General features: G+C 48.0%; 1 long non-coding RNA gene across 1 annotated transcript; it reads right to left on the bottom strand.

The window, feature by feature from the left end:
- Nucleotides 1-9,164: 9,164 nt before the first annotated feature.
- Nucleotides 9,165-13,617, bottom strand: LOC141993508 (uncharacterized). The gene is made up of 4 exons (XR_012640877.1): nucleotides 13,460-13,617; nucleotides 13,314-13,362; nucleotides 11,905-11,985; nucleotides 9,165-10,815 (listed from the first exon to the last, which is right to left on the bottom strand). It is a non-coding gene; the product is annotated as an uncharacterized LOC141993508 (long non-coding RNA).
- Between the last annotated feature and the right edge of the window lie 599 nt (nucleotides 13,618-14,216).

The raw sequence follows: 14,216 nt of genomic DNA on the forward strand, positions 1-14,216 counted from the left end.
CAAGGAATGACTTGTGCCCTCTTAGCAACGCACCCTGTGGCCCTTTGGCAGAGCAGCCTGGGGCAAAGCTGCTGCTGCCTGGGGATAGACAGTGGGCTTTGGTCTCCTCTTAATGCGTCTGATGCCAACACATGCCTCCCATCTGCAGACCCAATGGTGTATTAGACATGCATGCGTGCCATTTGTGTCATAGACTGTTACATGTGTGTATGTAACACCAGAGCTACAAACTTGGTTTTAGAATTGTGTAGAATTTTGTCTCACAACCCCCTCTCCTGCCCCCCCCCGGTCTTGTCTTTTGTGACCCCCTCAGGGGCAGGACCCTCCAGCTGAGAAACACTGGACTAAAGGACAAAAGATTTTTAAGTTACTGGTGACAAGGGCTGTTGCCCTTCTGCTTGGGGGCTGCAGAGATTATCAGATAATGCACGTCCATACCCAGAATGAAAACCAATAAACCAGGTCCTATACCTTGCTTCAATTCCATGACGGGCAATGCGGAGATTTCATCTACCTGCTGCTGAGGGCCAGACGTTTGCATCTGCAGCTGGCCAGCAAGGGCTGGTCACAGCTCAGTTAGTGACCAAGGAGTATTTAAATGAGAACGACAAAGTTTCCCGGAACACAGGTCTACCAGGCTGAGCTTCCAACACTGGGGTCCTGGGCATCATATTCACACTTAAAAACATATTTCCATAAAACGTATGGAGTGCAATGTCACAATTCCCTCAAAACTTGCCACCTCTTTACCCCTCACCCATTTTCCCAACAACTCTTTCATTTTGTTTACATATTCCCCATTACTCATACCAATATCCCTCTTAAGATTCCTAAATTTAACTCTATATGTTTCAGGGGTAATCTGAAAACTTTGCAAAACAGTATCTTTAAATTTACAATAATCTAAAGCATCTTCAATAGGCATTCCATTGAATACATTTTGAGCTTTACCAGTTAATTTCTCAATCAGGGTAGGAACTCTCTTCTCATCGGGGATTTCATGTATTACATACAGCCTTTCGAAGGTAGTCAGATATTCAGCAATATTATCCTCTTCACTGTATGCAGGACATAAGTGTTCCCATTTGTGGATTTTTGGAGTGATGGGAGTCGTTGGGGTTGAGGGATTCTGCTTCTGCTTCTCTAGCAGATCCAGTTGGTGTTTTCGGTCTCTCTCTCTCTTTCTTCCTGATCTCTTTCTCCTCTCTCTCTCTCTCTCTCTCTCTCTCTCTCTCTCTCTCTCTCTCTCTTTTTCTTCCATGACCCTTCTGTGTGCAACCTCCTCCCTGGCTGCCTCTGCCTCCACAGTTTCCCTGGCAGCAGCTGCTTCTTTGAGCCTCATTTCTGCCTGCCACATTTGAAACTCATTGTCCTTTACCTTCTCTGCTGCTTCCAGTCTGGCCAGCTCTAGTTTTGTCGCTGCAGTGGCAACCTTTCCAATTCCTGGGTGATAAGTGGCAATTGCCTGAGGTGCCTCCCTGCTCTGGGTAGCAGCATTTCCATGCGTTATATGCTGCCTGTTCCCACTCAGCATAGGGCATTCATTCCGCAGGTGTTCAGTGGAATTACAATGATAGCACCTTCTGGGCTCTTCGGTTTTCCCAGGAGATTTGGGAAGAGGACTGGAGGAGTGAACTTGGGGTGGGGGTGCGGGGAGGGGGGGGTGAGCGTCCAGCCTCCCATCCACCCTCCTTCTTCCCAGGGGTAAATGGGACTTTGCTTCCCACCAAAATGTAAACCCTCTGCCTGTGATTTATTCCTAGTAGGTGGTTGGGAATGCTCAAATTTATCTGCAAAAACTGCAAGTTCATCGACCATTTCCACCTTTTTATCCCGTAAACACTGTTTTACATCATCACTAGACATATTCAGGAATTGTTCCTGAGCAATCAAATCACGCATTCCTTCCAAGCTTGAAATATCTTTTCCCCTCACCCACTTATACAGTAGATCTCTCATTTGGTTCACATAAGCCACATTATTTAATTCAGCCCCTCTCTTAAGGCTTCTAAATTTTACTTTATATGTTTCAGGTGTAAACTGAAACTGTTTCAAAACCATTGGCCCTTAACTTAAGTAATTTCTCTCCCTCCCAGGTGTTTATCTCTTTGGTGTATTTATAGAGAGCAATCATATCTCCCCTCAACCTTCTTTTCGTTAGGCTAAATAAGCCAAGCTCTTTGTGTCTCCTCTCATAAGGCAGATTTTCCATTCCTTGGATTATCCTAGTAGCCCTTCTCTGCACTTGTTCCGGTCTGAATTCATCTTTCCTAAACATGGGAGACCAAAACTGCACACAATATTCCAGATGATGCCTTGTATAATGGTACTAAGACTTCCTTGTCTCTACTGCAAATACTTCACTGATGCATCCTAGGACTGTATTAGCCTTTTTTCACAGCCACATCACATTGGAGGCTCACAGTCATCCTGTGATCTACCAGTACACCCAGGTCTTTCTCCTCCTCTGTCACTTCCAACTGATAAGTCCCCAGCTCATAGCAAAAATTCTTGTTCTTAGTCCCTAAGTGCATGACTTTGCATGATTAAACTTCATCCCATTTCTATTACTCCAGTTTTCAAGGTCATCCAGATCATCTTGTATGACATCCAGTCCTCCTCCATATTGGCAAAAAAAACCCACCTCCAGGCACAGGAACTCTCCCATGCTGATACTGCAGCACTGCAACCACGTCCTGTGCCCCACACCTCCTGTTGTCGTGGTCAGAGCCAGAACCCTGAAGAGTTGTATCCTGAGTGTAACTGTCAGCCCCCTTCACATACCCATGGTACAACTGCCTACAGGGGACAGTTAGTGACAACTGGAGCAGTCACAATGCTGTGTCCCATAACTAGTCAATCAGGCAGTGAATGACTGAGAATGATGATGGAACCAGTAGAGGGGGGTCAGAACTAAACCCTGGAGTCAAACACCCCCAAACTATAGGGAATTTGGATCTATATCCACACATCCATCCACCACTGTGATAGGGGCTCAGCACGGGGAGTAGCTGCCCTGCGTAGATTGTTCTTCCCTTGTGCTGCTACCTTCCTATACTGACAGTGAGTGCAGGGGAGGGAGAACCCATCCTACACCTACACCTTGACTTCAGTGGGACGCAAGCATGTGCAGGACAGGATTGCCATTATTGAATCAGGGCCTGTGTGCTGGAGAGGCGCTAGGAGGAACAGCAGAAGAAACCTGGCTGCCATAGCTGACTGCGAGACACCTGCACGTGTTCTAGTAATGTCAGCTGTTTTAAACCTCAACTGGAAATGCAAAGCCCTTTAAATCAACAATAAAACTCAGACTTTGTTTCTTAAGCGAGTTAACCTTCGTCATTCTGAATTTGTGGTTCTGAAGTTTTATATAGCAGAGAGAATATTACTTTATTGCCTTAAACCCACAAAATAACATACTCTGTCCTAGATGCAGCCTTCTTTACAATAGCCTCAACTTCACCCTGGCTTACCAAGGACCCAAGCAAATGACAGGAGCTGACGAAAGTCCAGAGTTGAATCTGATTGACTGCCACATGAGTCATTTTTATGTTCCTGTGCCCCAGCTGTGATGGAGAATAAAAGCCTCTGAATTAGTGGGGATTGTTGGATTAACGTTGTCTCTGAGTCTACGTGAATGATTGTTTTTTGCCCTAAAAATCTATGAAGCTATAACACTGCTAGGCACTGACTTGCTATCTGCACCTGGGCCCCACATGCTAGGGCTGCTCTTTGGAGCCCAGGAAGGTGGGGATCTGGCTATCTGGGCAACACCTCTTGCTTTGTACATCATGAAGGCAGCAGAGATCAGCTGAGTTGGTTTTGCTGATAGTTCCTAGGGTGAAATGCTCCGAGCCCAGCAGCAAGGGGCTTTGGTCTCACAATTTACTTTGTTCAGCAGTTGGTGGATTATTTCTGTTTCATTTGGCTTTGGTCCATGACTGTTCTGTATCTTGTTCTGGTACCCCATGAACCCAGTAAGTTCCAATAGCCTGTTCTCAGTCCCTGCACTGGCACAGGGATCAGGGACAGGTTGGGCAGTCAGCCAGCTAATCTGAAGCTTATCAGACTTCGCCTACTTTCTGAGTCCCATTTGCCACAAGATTCTCTGCCTGTAAGCCCTTTCATGATGTCATCCCCCTCCCACTTAGGTTTTATGACTTTTTCTTGGGAGAATGGGCAGGACTCTCACACTTACTGGTTCCAGGAATGTTTATGAGGCCCTTTCTTACCCACTAGAGCCCTATGCCGTATGGTCCTATGCCCTACCCCTGGTGCTGGGGTTGGACCTTTGGCTCTGCCCTTTGGCTTGGCAGCTGGCTCGGGTTCCAGGCTCCTGACTCCAACCATTAGGCCTGATTGCCCATGCCCTGGTTCCCCACAGGGAGGTGTAACAGGATGTATTCCCCATCTTAGCTCTGAAAGAGTTAACCGGAGCTGGAGAGCTCAGTTAGGGCACCTGGTTGCACCTTGTGGGTGGGCCAGGCCCAATTACAGAGGAGTCCCAGCTGTGGAGGTGTGATGGGTTTGATCACAGAAACACCCTTGGGACTGTCACCTGATGTGCTGAGACTACCTCTGAGCCCCTTTTCGCTGCCAGTTGGGGTCTCCAGAACCCTGCCTTGTTGAGCCAGACATGCCAGCCTGCTGCAACACAGACCCAGGGTCTGAACCACAGACCCCAAAGCTGCAGACTTAACTGAAAACAGCTTAAGAAATTCTCCTGTCTCCAGCACCCAGACACCAAGCTCCCAATGGGATCCAAACCCCAAATAAATCTGTTTTACTCTGTATAAAGCTTATACAGGGTAAACTCATAAAGTGTCCGCCCTCTATAGCGCTGATAGAGAGATATGCACAGCAGTTTGCTCCCCCAGGGATTAATCACTTACTCTGGGTTAATTAATAAACAAAAGTGATTTTGTTAAGTATAAAAAGTAGGATTTAAGGGATTTCAAGTAATAACACACAGCACAAAGTAAATTACTAAGTAAAATCAATCAAAATATGCAAGGCTAACTTAATACACTTAGGATCTAGTTACAAATACTAACTTCTCACCCTAGATGTTATCTCAGGTACAATCCTTTTCAGACCAACGTTGTAGTTTATGGCCTGGGTCCAGTAATCACTCACACCCCCATATTTACAGTCCTTTGTTCCAGTTTCTTTCAGGCATCTCTTTGGGGCGGAGAGGCCATTTCTTGAGCCAGCTGAAGACCAAAATGGAGAGGTTTCCAGGGCCTTTCATTGTCTCTCTCTTATGGGCAGAAACCCCTTTGTTCTTCTGTGCAAAATCACAGCAACAAGATGGAGTTTGCAGCCACCTGAGCAAGTCACATGTCTATGAATGATTCAGCTTTTTGCAGGCCAAGGCCATTGTTTACATGTTAGTTTGAACATTCCCAGGAAAGCTCAGATGTGGATTGGTGTCTCCCAAAGTCCATTGTTAGTTAAGTGCTCCCAATTACTTGAATAGACCCTTCACAATATGTTGGCCAAACCTCCCTTATGTGTTTCCTACAGCAAATACTTCAAATACAAGCATAGAGCCAATGCTCATAACTTCAGATATAAAAATGATACAAGCATACAAATAGGATGAATATATTTAGTAGATCATAACCTTTGCAAAGATATGTTACATGGCATATCTAGCACAAAGCATATTCCAGTTATGTCATATTTACACTCATAAGCATATTTCCATAAACATATAGAGTGAAGGAGGTGTGACATTGTAAAGTGTCCGGTTCTCTGATACTGTCCTTATAGTTTTCAGAGTAGCAGCCCTGTTAGTCTGTATTCGCAAAAAGAAAAGGAGGACTTGTGGCACTTTAGAGACTAACAAATTTATTTGAGCATAAGCTTTCGTGAGCTACAGCTCACTTCATCAGATGCATGCTCACAAAAGCTTATGCTCAAATAAATTTGTTAGTCTCTAAGGTGCCACAAGTCCTCCTTTTCTTTTTGTCCTTATAGTGATGTCCATGGCCAATGCTACTCTGGGTCAGCAGGTGGGAGGGTGCCGTACTGTTGTCAGGTGTTTGGTTTTCGACTGGAACGCCTGGTCAAAAAGTAACTCTGGTGACTCCAGTCAGCGCTGCCAACCGGGCCGTTTAAAATCCAGTTGCAGGCCGGGGACTAAGGCAGGCTCCCTTCCTGTCCTAGCTCTGCACGGCTCCCAGAAGTGGGCGTCAGGTCCCTGCTGTCCCTACACACATGGGCAGCCAGTGACACTCAGCATGCTGGCCCCACCCCAGGGCCAGCTCCACAGCTCCAATTAGCCGGGAACCTTGACCAATGGGAGCTGCGGGGGCAGCATCTGCGGGTGCAAGGGCAGTGCGTGGAGCCTCCCTGGCTGCCGATGTGGTGAAGGACTGCAGGGAGCTGGCGGCCACTTCCTGGGAGCCACAGTAAGCACTGCCGGGACCCTGCACCCCAACCCCCTGCCCGAGCCCGGAGTCCCCTCCTGTACCCAAACTCCCTCCTGCAGGTCACACCCTGACCATACCCTGCCCCAGCCCCCTCTTCTACCCCAAAACCTTCAATGCTGCCCCACCCCAAGTCCTGCACCCCCAGCTGGAGTCCTCACTCACTCCCTACACCCCAACCCCCTGCCCCAGCCCGGATCCCCCTCCTGCACCCCAAACCCCTAACCCCAACCCCAGAGTCCACACCCCCAGCTGCAGCCTTCACCCCTCTCCCCCCCACACACACACACACCCCACACCTCAACCTCCTACCCCAGCCTGGGGAGAGTGGGGGAGAGTGAGCGACAGAGGGATGGGGGATGGAGTGAGTGGGGGTGGGGCCTTGGAGAAGGGGCAGGGGAGGGGTGTTTGGTTTTGTGCCATTAGAAAGTTGGCAATCCTAGGGCCATGCGAGCTCCTAAGCTGGGTTTGGCTGGAGAGCACGGGATGCAGCATAGCCATCCTAGCACTTAGGGCTCCTGCCCACACTAGGGCAGCCTGAGAAGTTTGATGAAATAAAATTATAGATTCTAAGGCCACACAGGACCATCCTGATCATCTAGTCTGACCTCCTGCACATTTCAGGCTACAGAACCTCACCTGCCTACAGCTGTAACAGAGCCCTAACCTCTGGCTGAGTCACTGACGTCCCCAGAACCTGGTCTAAAGACTTCAAGGTACAGAGACTCCACCACTGATACTAGTTTAAACTTGCAAGTGAGCCATGCCCCATGCTGTAGAGGAAGGTGAAAACCCCCCAGGGTCTCTGCCAATCTGACCTGAGGGAAAATTCCTTCCTGACCCCAAATATGGTGATCAGTTAGACCCTGAGCATATGGGCAAAACCCACCAGCCAGACACCTGGGAAAGAATTCTCTGTGGTAACTCAGAGCCCTCCCCATCTAGTGTCCCATCACTGGCCATTGGAGATATTTGCTGCTAGCAGTCGCAGATCGGCTACAATGGTAGGCAGTCCCATCACACCATCCCCTCCTTAAAGAGCTCATTCTTGAAGCCAGTTAGTTTTTTTGCCCACGCTGTTCCAAAACTTCACTCCTCTGATGGTTAGAAACCGTCATCTAATTTTGAGCCTAAACTTGTTGATGGCTAGTTTATAGCCATTTGTTCTTGTGGCCCTATCACAATTGGCCCTTAATTTAAGTAATTTCTCTCCCTCCCAGGTGTTTGTCTCTTTGGTGTATTTATAGAGAGCAATCATATCTCCCCATAACCTTCTTTTCGTTAGGCTAAACAAGCCAGGCTCTTTGTGTCTCCTCTCATAAGGTAGATTTTCCATTCCTCGGATTATCCTAGTAGCCCTTCTCTGCACTTGTTCCAGTCTGAATTCATCTTTCCTAAACATGGGAGACCAAAACTGCACACAATATTCCAGATGATGCCTTGTATAATGGTACTAAGACTTCCTTGTCTCTACTGGAAATACTTCACTGATGCATCCTAGGACTGCATTAGCCTTTTTCACAGCCACATCACATTGGAGGCTCACAGTCATCCTGTGATCTACCAGTACACCCAGGTCTTTCTCCTCCTCTGTCACTTCCAACTGATAAGTCCCCAGCTCATAGCAAAAATTCTTGTTCTTAGTCCCTAAGTGCATGACTTTGCATGATTAAACTTCATCCCATTTCTATTACTCCAGTTTTCAAGGTCATCCAGATCATCTTGTATGACATCCAGTCCTCCTCCATATTGGCAAAAAAAACCCACCTCCAGGCACAGGAACTCTCCCATGCTGATACTGCAGCACTGCAACCACGTCCTGTGCCCCACACCTCCTGTTGTCGTGGTCAGAGCCAGAACCCTGAAGAGTTGTATCCTGAGTGTAACTGTCAGCCCCCTTCACATACCCATGGTACAACTGCCTGTGGGCTCTCCCTGTTGGGTAGCTCCACACAGGTTAGCGCGATGAACTCCCTGAGCACGCACATACCTGGGTTACGGTAAATCCAAGTTATTGAACACCCGGGGGTACTGTCTGCAGTGAGGGAGTGGCTGGGATTCTCAGAATGCAGCTAAACAAACGAACCCTTCAGAAGCTCACAGGAGTGCTCAGTGCACATCACCAAAGCTCCCCACGTCCTTTCGAGTGCTTTATTTGCTTAGGTTCATTTGCTATATCTCTTCTGGGCCACATTTGCTTAGTTACCCAGCTCCACGCAGAGCTATGTCTCCCTAAGCCGTGAGCGGCCAGTGGTGTGTTCCAGATAATGGCCAGGGAAAGCTTCAATCAGACCGTGGCTGACCAAAATGTAAAGTGGCTCCGCTCAGATGCACAGTTCCACTGGTTTCAGAGTAACAGCCGTGTTAGTCTGTATTCGCAAAAAGAAAAGGAGTATTTGTGGTACCTTAGAGACTAACCAATTTATTTGAGCATAAGCTTTCGTGAGCTACAGCTCACTTCATCGGATGCATACTGTGGAAAATACAGAAGATGTTCTTATACATACAAACCATAAAAAAATGGGTGTTTACCACCACAAAAGGTTTTCTCTCCCCCCACCCCACTCTCCTGCTGGTAATAGCTTATCTAAAGTGATCACTCTCCTTACAATGCGTATGATAATCAAGTTGGGCCATTTCCAGCACAAATCCAGGTTTTCTCCCCACCCCCCCGCCCCCCACAAACCCACTCTCCTGTTGGTAATAGCTTATCTAAAGTGATCACTCTCCTTACAATGTGTATGATAATCAAGGTGGGCCATTTCCAGCACAAATCCAGGGTTTAACAAGAATGTCTGAGGAAGGGTGGGGGGGGCGGTAGGAAAAAACAAGGGGAAATAGGTTACCTTGCATAATGACTTAGCCACTCCCAGTCTCTATTCAAGCCTAAGTTAATTGTATCCAATTTGCAAATGAATTCCAATTCAACAGTCTCCCGCTGGAGTCTGGTTTTGAAGTTTTTCTGTTGTAATATCGCAACTTTCATGTCTGTAATCGCGTGACCAGAGAGATTGAAGTGTTCTCCGACTGGTTTATGAACGTTATAATTCTTGACGTCTGATTTGTGTCCATTTATTCTATTACATAGAGACAGTCCAGTTTGACCAATGTACATGGCAGAGGGGCATTGCTGGCACATGATGGCATATATCACACTGGTAGATGTGCAGGTGAACGAGCCTCTGATCGTGTGGCTGATGTTATTAGGCCCTGTAATGGTGTCCCCTGAATAGATATGTGGACACGGTTGGCAACGGGCTTTGTTGCAAGGATAGGTTCCTGGGTTAGTGGTTCTGTTGTGTGGTATGTGGTTGCTGGTGAGTATTCGCTTCAGGCTGGGGGGCTCTCTGTAGGCAAGGACTGGCCTGTCTCCCAAGATTTGTGAGAGTGTTGGGTCATCCTTCAGGATAGGTTGTAGATCCTTAATAATGCGTTGGAGGGGTTTTAGTGGGGGGCTGAAGGTGACGGCTAGTGGCGTTCTGTTATTTTCTTTGTTAGGCCTGTCCTGTAGTAGGTGACCACTAGTGCCCGCCATGGCCAGTGGGGTGCCTCTCCTGAGACCGCTGTTAAATTGCTTCCCAGAGCAAGAGGCTGGAGCTTCCTCCAGTTTAGAATATTTATGTGATTCATTGCACTGATTTAGCATATGTCCCACGTTACATTCACAAAGCCAATCGGCTCCACGTCAAGCAACAAATGTGAGGAAATGGCAGACTTCAGCTTGCCTCACAGCTTTAATTGCCCGCCCCTTGTGTCTGTGCATCACGGTACAGTTTTTAACTGGGTCTCAGAGTGAGACGTCTCAAGCAACAGTAGCCACACCCACCACTGCCTGCTCTGTCTCGTTACATTTTTTGCCATGAAAACTTACAAAAAATGGATCCTGCGGCTGTTTCTTCTCAGTGACTATTTATAATTGGGAAGGCAAAGGAAAATGAGAATTGCCTCCATTAGCTTCTTTCTGCTTTAAAATTACTGCCTATGTGTCCCGCTTCATGAACACTGTCCTCATCCCCCACAGCCTGTGTCCCCTGTTTCTCTTTCCCCCCTTGTTTCTTATTTATTTTGTCTGTTCTTTTCCTTCCCTTCCTGTTTTGTGCAGCTTTCCAGGTTTGGCTCAGTCAGTTTGAAATATTTTTTTTCAGTTCGGCTCGGATTACTTTCTAAATCACTTGTCCAGCCCACCCCCATCTCCCCAATCACTCCCCACTTTCTAATTTTCTTTTGCTATAGGAGGCCAAGCATGAGAAACACTATATAGAGTAGCAAAAATATACTCCGTACACTACAGTATAAGCTGTAGGAAAGAATAATATTCTTTTAAGTGGCTGCCGTGGCTGGTGCAGGTTGCACTAATCTCTCGCGGTTCAAATCCCCATTCCTGCAATGAGACAGAAATTGAAGTCAGTTGTACCTTCTACATCAGTCTTAGCATCCAAACCCTGTCCAAATGCCGGAGGTCATTGCTACAACTCCAGTGTCCCCCCATTGCTAGGACATGTACTGCTTCCCTGGTGGTAGCAATTCTCACAAAGACCAGGCATAGGTAGTTTAGCCACCTGTTCAGAGCAGGTCCAGATAACACACTGGTTAAAATGCTGGTGGACGCTAGCACTCCTGTCATTGTTACCACAGGGGGAGCTGCATTGGTGGTAGCTCAGAGGACAAGTATTTGAAGAAAAATGTCTGTCTCTCAGGCCTTGTCCAGACTAACAAAAGCCCAGCCTCCACTGGGAGACTGTAAATGTTCATCAGCACTGGATGCTCTTGAGCTGGTGCTGAGAGGTTTTACTACTAGTCTAGACAGGAAGGAGTGGGCTGCGGCCCTGAAGTCTCAAATGCTTTTTGTAGTGGGGCTGAAAAGGGCTTTGTCCTGTTTTAACCAACCCACCTTCAGCACTGATTTCCCTAGAGTGTCCAAGGCTAGAGCAGTGGAGAACTGGTGCTTAGATAGCATGGCAAAGGGTAACAGGCTAAACTGCGAGAGAGGGACAGAGGCCCTTGGCCGTCCTGGTCCCGTGCAGTGTGGGGAGACCACTGAACGCTAGTGGCAGCCCCAGAACAAGTCAAAGCAACAACTCTCTGTTGGAAAGGAGCTAGAATCGCCCTCGCTCTGTCCCGTTGTTGGGCACGAGCTGGGCTTCGCGGAGTCTGCTACTGTTCTGTTCCACATCCCTAGCACAGAGCACTGAGGTGCTGAGGCCCTGGCAGGAGCAGGTACGACATGAGCTGAGTTTGGTGTTGTGCCTAGCACACCTGGCCGGTGGAGTCGGCTGCTGCTGCATGCTGCCACTGCTCAGAAGCCACGCAGGCCTGCAGCAGAAGTTGAGCCCTGTCAGTGCCCTGTACCTCTCTGTGCCTGGCTCAAGCCAGTGGGAAGGGCCCCCCACTTCCTAAGAGCAATGTACTGATTTAGAGGGGGTATAGCCCACCCTTGTCATTCCCTGATTAAATACCTCCCGGCTCTCACCTCTGCTGCCTCTCTCCAATCTCTTTCATGTACTCGTCATGGCCGGTTGTCACGCTGATGTAACTGAGCTTCTGCAGCAGCCTGCAATTGACAGGTGTTGTTACGTGTGCTGTTAGCGATAAAGTCTGGTGATTCATGTCCCTGCCCCTTTCGATGTGCGCCAAAGGGGGCAGGTCAGATTCAAGTCCCTGAATCCCAAATCCACTTGGATGGTTTCAGTTAAAAGGTGTTTGTTTTCTGATTCAGATGTGGCCAGAATCTTAGGAGAGAAGCTGATCTCAGAAACATTTCAACCCTACCACTTGTGAGATTTCACTGTCATTTTAACAGGGTGGGCTAGAGGCCAGCCAGCCAGCCCTGATTCCTGAGAAGGCACACCTGAGCAGCGGTCACTCGATTCCCTTAGAAGAGCAGCAGGAAGCTGCAGAGCGAGGGAGTTTGCAATGCGTAAGCTCCAGCAGAGAAGAGAGGGACTTGAAAACTTTGTGTTAAGTGTTTGTTAATTTAATAACACAGAAGCTGGGAAAGGTCAAAGGGTTTGTGAATTATTGAGGAAATCCCTTGAAGGGGTAAACTGAGGCAAGGCAGGCCACCTGCAGAGCAACCTCTAGCCGTGAGGGGGCAGTGGGGAGGAGGCCAGCCTGGTGACGTTCATATAATCAAGACAAGAGCTTTAGACCTGATGGGGGCTTGACCCTGAACCCTGGCGCTGATGCAGCCTCATACCAAACCTCAAACGCTAGCCCTGAGGATATAGCCGCAACATGAACCTGAGTGGTAGCCTAAACCAAATCCAGCTCGGAATAGCACCTCCCTCGCCGGCCCCTAACTTTCAGCCCTTGGCAGGGCCATGCTGGCAGTGCCATGAACAAGGACCACGCAGGTACAGGGAGCAGCCCAGGCAGTGGATTTCCCCTGTGTACCTGGTATGCTACACAGCACTGACACGGTTAATAGGAAACCTTGTGATTTTATCCGGGTGCTGTTGCACAATAAGATCTTGGACACTAGAAAGTAATGCAGAATACAGAGCAGGGAAAGTATTTTACTCTATGGTTTAAAGCACTATGTAAATTTATGAAAATATTAGTAGTGATCATTAATTATTGACTGATTGTTAACAAAGCTCCCCAGAGCAACCTAGCATCCTTTGTAAAGAGGAATTTAAATCCGGTCTGCTAACAGCGAACACCTCGGTTAGGAGTGACTGACAGTTCCAGAATGCACACGGAAAGGAAAAAAGAAAGAAAGGTACATGCAACAGGTCTGGGATGATGATTTTTTCAATGGCAACTGCCTAGAGGAAATGAAACAGCCACAAATTAGAGTAATTCCAACTCTTCAAAACACACTCACACTCACTCGCTCATGCTCACTAATAAAAAGGGGCTGCCCCCAGCATTACATACCATTCTGTGAACCTGTCGAGCTTGCTGTGGGAATCTGATCCACTGCCCTCTATTCATGAAAACAATCACCATTGAGAAGTTAGATTTTATTTTCTTGCCATGTAACAGCTCTCAAGTCATTAGACAGGAAGGAACAGCTGAGTTACCTGTTGCTCGGCTTGACATGATAGAAGTGTCTCTGCTGCACTTGTTTTCTGTAGTCTGAACTCTGAATCTCAAGTGGAATGTTTTATGGCTCAGGAGCTGAAGACAGCCTCGGGAGCACCTCCCCCTGGGGTTTCATAGTTCCTCCTCTAACTTTCCTCCAGTTGCAAAGGAGCTGTCAGCACGGGACAGGTGTGCTCCTTCTCAGTGAACTGCATAGGGAAATGAAGGCAAATACGCTGATTTTCACTTCTTCTCCTTTCTCTTCCCCCATACACCCCACCAAACGTGCTGCCCTTCCCCCCACCACACCCACTAGCCTTCCTGCATCCCATCCCTCCAAAATGACACAACCCAACCCTCTCTTCCCACAGCCAGTTCCTATTCTGCCTTCCCACAGCGGCTTGTGGTTCAGTCCCTTAGCCCTGGGTCGCTGTCTCCTGGGTGCTGGCCAAAGATGACACTGAACTAGCAGCTGGAAGGCAGCTTACATGGGGAATGTGTATGGAGTGAGAAGGAGAACTTCGGAGAGCAAAGAAGTAAGGTGAGGCAGGAGCCCTTCCAGGTCAGGGTCCCCCACCCCTTGTTGTGGCTTTTTTAGAAACACTCCGGGGCCACTGTGCTCACATCTTGGGGGAGTAATCTGGCCCCTGGACTCTAGTTCCAGACTCTTGGATTCTTGGGTTCTTTATAAACAATATAAATAACGAGTCATTGGGCCAGAGAGAGAGAATGACTCTGTTGCCTAGTGGTTATGGC

This window comes from Natator depressus, chromosome 9 (assembly GCF_965152275.1).
Source record: "Natator depressus isolate rNatDep1 chromosome 9, rNatDep2.hap1, whole genome shotgun sequence".
Lineage (NCBI taxonomy): Eukaryota > Metazoa > Chordata > Testudines > Cheloniidae > Natator > Natator depressus.